Genomic DNA, 10,663 nt, shown 5'->3' on the forward strand with positions numbered 1-10,663 from the left:
CACCAACCGCTTCCGCTTATGCAGGGCACCGCAGCCATGAGGGGGAAACCCGCGTCTTCCCGGGTTGGGGTCGGGATTTTGCCGTGCCCCCTAAATTTTTTTGCGGGCCGGGGCGGGATGCAGGGTCTGATCGGGCTGGTTTTTCCGCCCTGACCCGCATTTTGGCGGTTATTTTACGGGTGGGGGCAGGATGCGGGGTCTGCTAAAGTTGCTCTAAGGCATTTTCTAATGAAAGTTAGACAGACATGCGATATCCATGTATACATACATGTGGGAAATTTTCAGAATTTTTCTTGACACTTCAAAATACGAACCTCGATGGAGTTCACTCGAGCTCGGGCTCCAAAGAGTTCTCTCGGTACAAAGTCGTTGTCTCCACAAAGTGGAAAACCAAATGACAAGATTCGCTCGCATCGAAACTGAGAAGCAAGTCGTAGTTACAACCCCCGTCACCACCACCTACGTCACCGCAACCACGATTTTGTTTCTCGACCAACATGCTAATAGATAAAGAAAAAATGGTAGGGAAAACTAAGACCTGAGGACGACCAGCTCCACCACATGTAGATGCCGATTTTGCCCATGGCGCTTCAGGCCATGGCAGCATTGGAGATCGAGCATCTCAGCTCCTCCTCCACTGACCTTTTACTACTGTTTATCAGTAGTCTAGTTGCCCTTGGCCTCGGCGTCGGACTCCAAACGGAGGAGGACGAGCATCGGCAGCAGAGAAGAAGACGTGATGGCATCGGCGGTAGGGGAGGCGGTGGCCGCCGTTGACCACCACGGCCGGCCGGTCTCGCGGCGCTCCTCCGGGCGGTGGCCGGCCGCGCTCTTCGTCATCGGTACGTACGATACGACACGACGCAAACCGCGAACACGTTGCGCGCGCGCTGGTGACGGCCGAGACTGAATTCACGGCAACGCAGGGGTGGAGGTCGCGGAGCGGTTCGCGTTCGCCGGCATCTCCGGGAACCTGATAACCTACCTGACCGGCCCGCTCGGGCAGGCGACGGCGGCCGCCGCCGCGGCCGTCGACGCGTGGTCAGGCGTGGCCATGCTGCTGCAGCTGCTCGGCGCCGCCCTGGCCGACTCCTGCATCGGCCGGTACCGCACCATCCTCTATGCCTCCCTGCTCTACATCCTGGTAGGCGAATTTCGCAGAGGAATAGAATTCCGTATCTCCAAGAAAGCAGTTGGATTTCTCCCTTGAACTGTGTGGTTTCCAGGGGCTAGCCATGCTTACCATCTCGTCGTCGGCGCACGCCTCCGAGGGCACGCCACACGCCGCAGCGGCGGCATCCTCGGCGACGGCGAGCCCGTCCGCGGCCCAGGTGGCCTTCTTCTACGTTTCGCTCTACCTCGTCGCCTTCGCCTACGGCGGCCAGAAGCCGTGCGTGCAGGCGTTCAGCGCCGAGCAGTTCGACGAGAACGATCCCGAGGAGCTCGCCTCCAGGGGCTCCTTCTTCAACTGGTTCTTCTTCGTCACGGACGGCAGCGTCACCGTCACCGTCCCGGCCCTGAACTACGTCCAGGACAGCGTGAGCTGGCAGCTCGGGTTCGGGATCCCGGGCGCCGCCATGGCGCTCGCCCTCGCCGTCTTCTTGCTCGGGACCAAGACCTACCGCTTCTATCCTCCGGCAAGCAACGGCGGCTTGCTCGCGCAGCTCGGCCATCCGCTCGTTGCGACGATTCGATCTTGGCGTTCATCATGGCGCTCCTCCAAGTAATCAAGCTCTTATTTTCTCAGCTTCGATTCAGTCCATTCAGTCCATTCCTCTGAAACTGAACCTTGCTCGGTCACTTGGTCTTTTGACACGCAGATTATCTAGCGATTCACGGCCATTGCTAGAAAGCTCATCATTGTCGCCCAAGGGGAGCACCGGCAACGCAGATGCAGATTTCCCTCATGAAGCAGCATCGCTACTCAGATTGTTCCCGATATGGTCGGCATGCCTGATCTACGCCGTCGTCTACGCACAGTGGCCTACTTTCTTCACCAAGCAGGCGAGCACGCTCGACAGGAGAGTAGGCAGCCTGGTGGTGCCAGCCGCTGCCCTGCAAAACCTGAGCCATGTCGCGGTCATGATCTTCCTGCCGATCTACGACCGGATCCTCGTCCCGCTAGCTAGAAAGCGCACGAGGAACCCTCATGGCATCACAATGCTGCAGAGGATTGGCGCCGGGCTGGCCATCTCGATCGTCACGATGATCGTCGCCGCGCTGGTGGAGATAAGAGGCTCGGGATCGCGGCGGATCATGGCATCCTAGATGAGCCTGACGCTGTTGTTCCGATGAGCTTGCTGTGGGTGGTTCCCCAGTTCCTCCTGGCAGGGTTGACCAGCGTATTTGCATATGTTGGCCTGCTGGAGTTCTTCTACGACCAGGTGCCGGACTCCCTCCGGAGCTTGGGCGTAGCTCTGTGCATGAGCATAGGTGGGGCTGGCTGCTTCATCAGTAGCTTCCTCGTGTACGCCATTGACAGGGTGACCAGCAGCAATGGGGGGAGCTGGTTCTCCAACAATCTCAACAGGGGCCATCTTGATTACTTCTTCTGGCTCCGCCTTGGGCTTCTCCGCTTACCTGCACTTTGCAAAGGCTTATGTCGAAAAGAAAAAGAATTATTCAGTTTTGGTACAATGATGTACAGAACGTTCAGTGTAACAATCATGACAAGTATTAAGTAAAGTTTGCTACTACTACAGAAAAATTAGCAGAAATGATTTGTTGGCATGTATAGGGAGGTAGAATGTTAAAACTGCCTGCTTTTGATCTCTATGGTTACCCAGATGATGGTAGCAGACAGCCTGCACCACAACATTTTATGGATATGGCCAAACACATAAAGTAGTAGCGCACAACACGAGAGATATGGGCATACTACTCACAACTCCCGCAAAGCATAACAACAGCACAAAAACCATTTCACGGTGTTTAAGCACTAAAACAGAGGACGCAAGAGAATCGAACACATTAAGCTACGTGTCAATCGCGCCTCCTCGACCATGCCACGTTGGATCACTAGAGGCAAAAAGAGACAGCTGGGAGCTGGGAGAAAAGAAAACACGTCGTGGATGGGGACAAAAGAGAGAGACAGAGAGCAGTTCTTTTTCCTCCTCCTCCCGCATCTCATTGTTTCCACCCCGACTGGCCGCTAGGGTTCCCGTCGGCGCCGCCACAGCCGCCGCTACCATCCTTGCTCCACCATCTACGACCACTGGAGATGGCGCTCTCCTAAGACCTGCCCTCGTCCAAATCTTCTCATCTTGGGCCGATCCCAGCCATCTCGAAACTTCCTGATTTTTTATTCTCCTTTCCTCTGTTTTGAGCGGCAGGTTGAGTTATGCTTCAACATCTTCCGCGAGGGTCTTCCGCAAGCGATGATCATAGCTGGCCAAATGGGCTGGGCCTGGCATGCCGGCCAGTGAGCAGGCTGGCACGACACGCTCTAATCAGACCGTGCCAGGCAGCGGCACGCCTTGGGCCTGAAGACTGGGCACGCGGGCCGACACCCGTTTACCTTTTTATTTTTTATTCATAAAATCAACCCAATAGGCCAAAATCAACCTAAAAAACACCCTAGTAGGCCAGCGTGCCTGGCGTGGCGCCGGGCCGGCCCGCTTAGCTCCTGGGCCGTGACTGGGCTGAAGGGGGCAACATGTGGGCCGGCCCGGCCCGGCCCGGCTAATAATCGTGCCATGGCAGGCCGGGCCGTGCCAGGCACGATTACAACAGGCCGGGCCGGCCCGTTTGGCCAGCTATGGCGATGATGGATGTACGAATTCCTCATTGTTTTCATGGTCATGATGCTTTGTTTTGTGTGGTTCTCGTGCTAATTTTGGAGGTTTAGGATTGGGAAGTGGTGAGCTTGGCTCCCATATCATTTTTCTCCTGTGTACATTTATCTCAATGTATGTAAGAAAATTAGTCTTGATTTACTATGGCAATAATGGTTGGTTACAGTCATTAAAAAGATTTATTAGTTCTATCATGTTATTTAAACTGCAGCAAGGAATGAACATTACAGTTCTTTTTGATTCTTTTATGTTTCCTCATTTGTCTGATCTGAAATAATATGTCATGTCTATATATTCTACCCCACATCATCATTTCCTTCTACATTGCTCATAGGAGATGACACTTCATTAGTTGGTGGTAATAGACACAACTCTAGTCTTGCCATGTTAGTGCAATTAATTTATCTTTCTGTCGCATTTCATCTGTCGAGCATGGACGTATGCCAAGTTCACCTTTTTGTTGCACCTATTGTTAGATCTAGAGTATCACTAGCTGAATCTTCCGTTTGTGTTTAGTGCTGAAGCCACAAAATAGAAGGGGTGAATGATGCGAGGGCTAACGGCAACCACAGGAGGAGGTCGGGGTTGTCGAAGAGTATTGCGTGGGTGACTCCAGTGAGATGTGGGTCCAGCGAATGTCGATGATGTGGCAATGAGAAGACCCTCTCTGTGAGCTCTATCCATCTCACTTGGCATCTTGATTTTTGGTTCTGGGGCTCCCTGTTTCTCTCCTTCATTATGGTGGTTGGTCCGTTGAAAACACCAGCTGCTAAGCTTCTTTAGACAGTTATAAGAAGGCATCCATACTTCCATAGGAAAAAGCTTGCACTTACCAAATAGCAGTCGTATAGTAGAGAGTGCAAGGAAGATTTGATCATTTGCCTGATGTGGTGATGTGCATCTGCTGAATGAACCGTTTGTCTGGTCAGCTCTATTTTATTTTGTTTTCAGCTCATGTGTTGATTCTTTGATGAGTTTCAAACTTCCAATTTGATAGATGGTCCCGCAGAAAAAGAGCACGGAGAACATCATTCTTCCTATATATATATATATCTCAAATTGGTTGCTTTCAGTCATAATATTTAAACTACTACTGATCTTCTAAAATGTCATTTGTTATTTCTTTCAGCTATCAATTGGTCACTTTTGATGTGTTTTCGACATTACGAGCCTATCACTTTTGATGTGTTGGTATTAGAATGAAACGGAATTACCATTTAAGTTTGTGTCTACACTCTATTTATGCTTTTGAAGTACATATCATTGCATAGTTATTAACGTATGATTCATATAGAACTTGATGAATTGCATAGTTATACTTTCACGATTTTGTAAGATACTGAAATCAGTTCGCCTTCTTTTTGATGAGTTGGTTCTCTTAGAAAATCGACACCAGAAGGTGACTGTTGTAATTCTGATAATCAATGCTACAAATTTCTTCTAGCTCTACAATGAGGTAGTTAATGCAACTTATGCCATTAGTACTATGCTGGTTATTTTAATTGAACCAAATATGTAATCAATTTTTCACTTATGAATACCTTTTTCTCAAAACAATGCATCTATTATGCAATCAGTGTGATGATAGAACTGGCAATATTGTTGTATAGCTTGTTGGAGTAGAACATGGCCGCTTGATTTTATTTATCAAACATCCTGGTTCACTACATTTATCAATTTGTTAGTATGTCCGTGCAAGTTGTAGCTCTGTTAATTTCCTTCCCCATGTAGTCTCTTTGTACTGGAGTATTTCATATGTGACTTAACTATATCTTGCTGAATATTTATTTTATATTTTAGATGGTACAAACTAGAAAGTGTACCTTAAAGAATACTTATGTAGCATACCATGCCTGAATGTATGATTAAGTGGTTCATGGATCTATGCAGCTACCTATATCATGATGTCATGAGCCTGTTGTAAACATAGATCTGACTATATTTTATTTTGTTTACCAGATGATAGAAGCTTTCAAAGAATTTTGGAGGGGATTTGGTGTTAATTATAATTAAAATGTTTAATCTTAGTTGCCTAACAGGCCTTTGCACGTGTTCACTTCTATCAGAAGCATCACATGTTTACTTCTATAGGAAGTAGCATATATTTTTTCACCAGGTAATTGTCAGTCCTACTAGATAATTGCTTATGCATTTCATCTTCACTTCACTATAATACACAATCTGTCTTATCGAGGTAAGTAATTACGTTTATCTCTGGTGTGATGTTTTTCTATGTAGTATCTCCAATCACCAACAGTTTGTCGGGGCTGTACTCCTTTTCAGATGAAACGGTAATTGATTTGGAACTGCAATGTTTAGTTTACTTGATTGGATTTTAATTTTGGTGCTCATTGTCAAAGCGAATGGAACTTATTCCTTAGTCGATTGTCTTGTGTGAGGCAATTCATTGTCGCTATCTGTGCCACCTGGCATGAAGCTCTTTATGATAACGTATCTTTCCGACTTACTTGATGCCACTTGCAGCCTGGAGTGAAAAATATGATTAAGATCTTGGTGTCTTCTCCTTCATGATCTCCTCCTGCAGAAGATGGTTATCTATGATTGTTGCCTGGACGAGGCTTCTTGAGTATATCTCTTCCAACCATTTTTCTAACATGGTATGGCCTCCATGCCTCCTTTCCTTATGACACCATGTTTTTCCTATATTTATGTCATATGCCATACTCCTGTTGGCCTTTAAGTACCAGCAAATTGCTAATGTATTGATTGTTATTTTTCTTGATTATACTGGTCCTGGCTACCCATTTTTTACCTAATAAAACATGTGTCATTCCCTTAAAATATGGAACCCTCATAAAAACTAGAGGAAGATGGACTGGTCTGGTCTCAATTGTACAACTTCAACTCTCCCATGCTTTATATTTTGTCTCAATTTGATATTCTTGGAGAGTCATCATGTATCTATGCTGGATCATAGATGTGGTTTAGTTCAGACTTGTGCATGTACATGCTCAGGGTGTTGGGAAACGTTGCATGGAAAACAAAAAATTTCTACCCACACGCAATGATCTATCCATGGAGATGCATAGCAACCAGACAGGAGAGTGTGTCTACGTACCCTCGTAGATCGTAAGCGGAAGCGTTTAACAACGCGGTTGATGTAGTCAAACTTCTTCGCGCTCCAACCGATCAAGTACCGAACGTACGACACCTCCACGTTCTGCACACGTTCAACTCGGTGACGTCCCCCGCCTTCTTGATCCAGCAAGACAACGAGGTAGTAGACGAGTTCCGACAACACGACGGCATGGTGACGGTGATGGTGAAGTGATCTCCGCAGGGCTTCGCCTAAGCACTACGAAAAATATGACTGGGGGTGTAAACGATGAAGGGGGCCCCGCACACGGCTAGGCAATTGTTTGGTGTGTACTAGGGCGCCCCCACATATATATAGGTGGGAGGGGGAGGGGAGTGCTACCTCTTGAGCATGCGTTGGTTTTCCATTGAAGAGGAAAGGGTGATGCAGTAAAGTAGCGTAAGTATTTCCCTCAGTTTTCGAGAACCAAGGTATCAATCCAGTAGGAGATAACACGCAAGTCACCTAGTACCTGCACAAACAATCAAGAACCTTGCAACCAACGCGATAAAGGGGTTGTCAATCCCTTCACGGCCGATCGCAAAAGTGAGATCTGATAAAGATAGTAAGATAAATATTTTTGGTATTTTTTATAGATTGAAAAGTAAAGATTGCAAAATAGAATAAATAGTAAACTAGAATTATAGATCAGAAACTTATATGATGGAAAATAGACCCGGGGGCCATAGGTTTCACTAGTGGCTTCTCTCATGATAGCATATGTTACGGTGGGTGAACAAATTACTGCCGAGCAATTGATAGAAAATCGCATAATTATGAGAATATCTAGGCATGATCATGAATATAGGCATCACGTCCGTGTCAAGTAGACCGACATGATTCTGCATCTACTACTATTACTCCACACATCGACCGCTATCCAGCATGCATCTAGAGTATTAAGTTCATAAGAACAAAGTAACACATTAGGCAAGATGACATGATGTAGAGGGATAAACTCAAGCAATATGATATAAACCCCATCTTTTTATCCTCGATGGCAACAATACAATACGTGCCTTGCTGCCCCTACTGTCACTGGGAAAGGACATCGCAAGATTGAACCCAAAGCTAAGCACTTCTCCCATTGCAAGAAAGATCAATCTAGTAGGCCAAACTAAACCGATAATTCGAAGAGACTTGCAATGATAACAAATCATGCATATAAGAATTCAGAGAAGAACCAAATATTATTCATAGATAAACTTGATCATAAATCCACAATTCATCGGATCTTGGCAAACACACCACAAAAGAGTATTACATCGAATAGATCTCCAAGAAAATCGAGAAGAACTTTGTATTGAGAACCAAAGAGGGAGAATAAGCCATCTAGCTAATAACTATGGACCCAAAGGTCTATGATAAACTACTCACACATCAATAGAGAAGCTATGGTGGTGATGTAGAAGCCCTCCATGATCGATTTTCCCTCCGGCAGATCGCCGGAAAAGGCCCCAAGATGGGATCTCACGGGTACAGAAGGTCGCGGCGGTGGAAAAGTGGTTTCGTTGCTCCCCCAGATGTTTTTAGGGTATAAGAGTATATATATAGGCGAAAGAAGTACGCCGGTGGAGCTCCGTGGGGCCCACAAGGGTGGGGGCGCGTCCTCCTGCCTTGTGGCCGCATCGCGGAGTTCCAGACTTCAACTCCAAGTCTTCTAGATTGCGTTTGTTCCAAGAAAGATCATCGCGAAGGTTTCATTCCGTTTGGATTCCATTTGGTATTCCTTTTCTGCAAAGCACTGAAATAGGCAAAAAACAGAAACTGGCATTGGGCCTCCGGTTAATAGGTTAGTCCCAAAAATAATATAGAAGATCATATTAAAGCCCATTAAACATCCAAAACAGATAATATAATAGCATGGAACAATAAAAAATTATAGATACGTTGGAGACGTATCAAGCATCCCCAAGCTTAATTCCTGCTCGTCCTCGAGTAGGTAAATGATAAAAACAGAATTTTTGATGTGGAATGCTACCTAACATATTTTTTTCTTTTCAATGTAATTTCTTTTATTGTGGAATGAATGTTCGGATTCGAAAGATTCAAGACAAAAGTTTAGTATTGACATAAAACAACAATACTTCAAGTATACTAACCAAGCAATTATGTCTTCTCAAAATAACATACCCAAAGAAAGCTCATCCCTACAAAATCATAAAGTTTGGCCATGCTTCATCTTCGTCACACAAAATGCTCCCATCATGCACAACCCCGATGACAAGCCAAGCAATTGTTTCATACTTTAGTATTCTCAAACTTTTTCAACTTTCACGTAATATATGAGCGCGAGCCATGGACATAGCACTATAGGTGGAATAGAATGGTGGTTGTGGAGAAGACAAAAAAGAGGAAGATGGTCACACATCAACTAGGCATATCAATGGGCTATGGAGATGCCCATCAATAGATATCAATGTGAGTGAGTAGGGATTGCCATGCAACGGATGCACTAGAGCTATTAGTGTATGAAAGCTCAAGAAAAGAAACTAAGTGGGTGTGCATCCAACTCGCTTGCTCACGAAGACCTAGGGCATTTGAGGAAGCCCATCATTGGAATATACAAGACAAGTTCTATAATGAAAATTCCCACTAGTATATGAAAGCGACAACATAAGAGACTCTATGATGAAGATAATGGTGCTACTTTGAAGCACAAGTGTGGAAAAACGATAGTAACATTGTCCCTTCTCTCTTTTTCTCTCATCATTTTTTTGGTGGGCTTCTTTGGCCTCTTTTTTTATTTGGGCTTCTTTGGCCTCTTTTATTTTTTCCTCTGGAGTCTCATCCCGACTTGTGGGGGAATCATAGTCTCCATCATCCTTTCCTCACATGGGTCAATGCTCTAATAATGAAGATCATCACACTTTTATTTACTTACAACTCAAGAATTACAACTCGGTACTTAGAACAAAATATGACTCTATGTGAATGCCTCCGGCGGTGTACCGGGATATGCAATGAATCAAGAGTGACATGTATAAAAAATTATGAGTGGTGGCCATGCCACATACGATGTCAACTACATGATCATGCAAAGAAATATGACTATGATGAAGCGTGTCATAATAAACGGAATGGTGGAAAGTTGCATGTCAATATATCTCGGAATGGCTATGGAAAAGCCATAATAGGTAGGTATGGTGGCTGTTTTGAGGAAGGTAAGTGATGGGTTCATGGTACCGGCGAAAGTTGCGCGGCACAAGAGAGGCTAGCAATGGTGGAAGGGTGAGAGTGCGTATAATCCATGGACTCAACATGAGTCATAAATGTTGGGGAACGTAGCAATAATTCAAACTTTTCCTACGTGTCACCAAGACCAATCTAGGAGATGCTAGCAACGAGAGATAGGGAGTGCATCTTCATACCCTTGAAGATCGCTAAGCGGAAGCGTTACAAGAACGCGGTTGATGGAGTCGTACTCGCAGCGATTCAAATCGCGGAAGATCCGATCTAGCGCCGAACGGACGGCGCCTCCGCGTTCAACACACGTACAGCCCCGGGACGTCTCCTCCTTCTTGATCCAGCAAGGGGAGAGGAGAAGTTGAGGGAGAACTCTAGCAGCCCGACGGCGTGGTGGCAATGGAGCTCGTGGTTCTCCGGCAGAGCTTCGCTAAGCACTACGGAGGAGGAGGAGGAGTTGGAGGAGGAGAGGGCTGCGCCAGGCCAGGGGTGCGGCTGCCCTCCCACCCCTCCACTATATATAGGGGCAAGGGAGAGGGGGCCGGCCCCTTAGATCCCAGCTGGTGGGAGGGGCGGCGGCCAGGGA

The 10,663-nt window shown here is 46.4% G+C and overlaps 1 pseudogene; it reads left to right on the top strand.

Annotated features, from left to right (window-relative positions):
* Nucleotides 1-444: 444 nt before the first annotated feature.
* Nucleotides 445-2,676, top strand: LOC123075054 (protein NRT1/ PTR FAMILY 5.10-like; annotated as a pseudogene).
* The last annotated feature ends 7,987 nt before the right edge of the window (nt 2,677-10,663 follow it).

The sequence above is a fragment of the Triticum aestivum genome, chromosome 3D (genome assembly GCF_018294505.1).
Source record: "Triticum aestivum cultivar Chinese Spring chromosome 3D, IWGSC CS RefSeq v2.1, whole genome shotgun sequence".
NCBI classification, from domain to species: Eukaryota; Viridiplantae; Streptophyta; class Magnoliopsida; order Poales; family Poaceae; genus Triticum; species Triticum aestivum.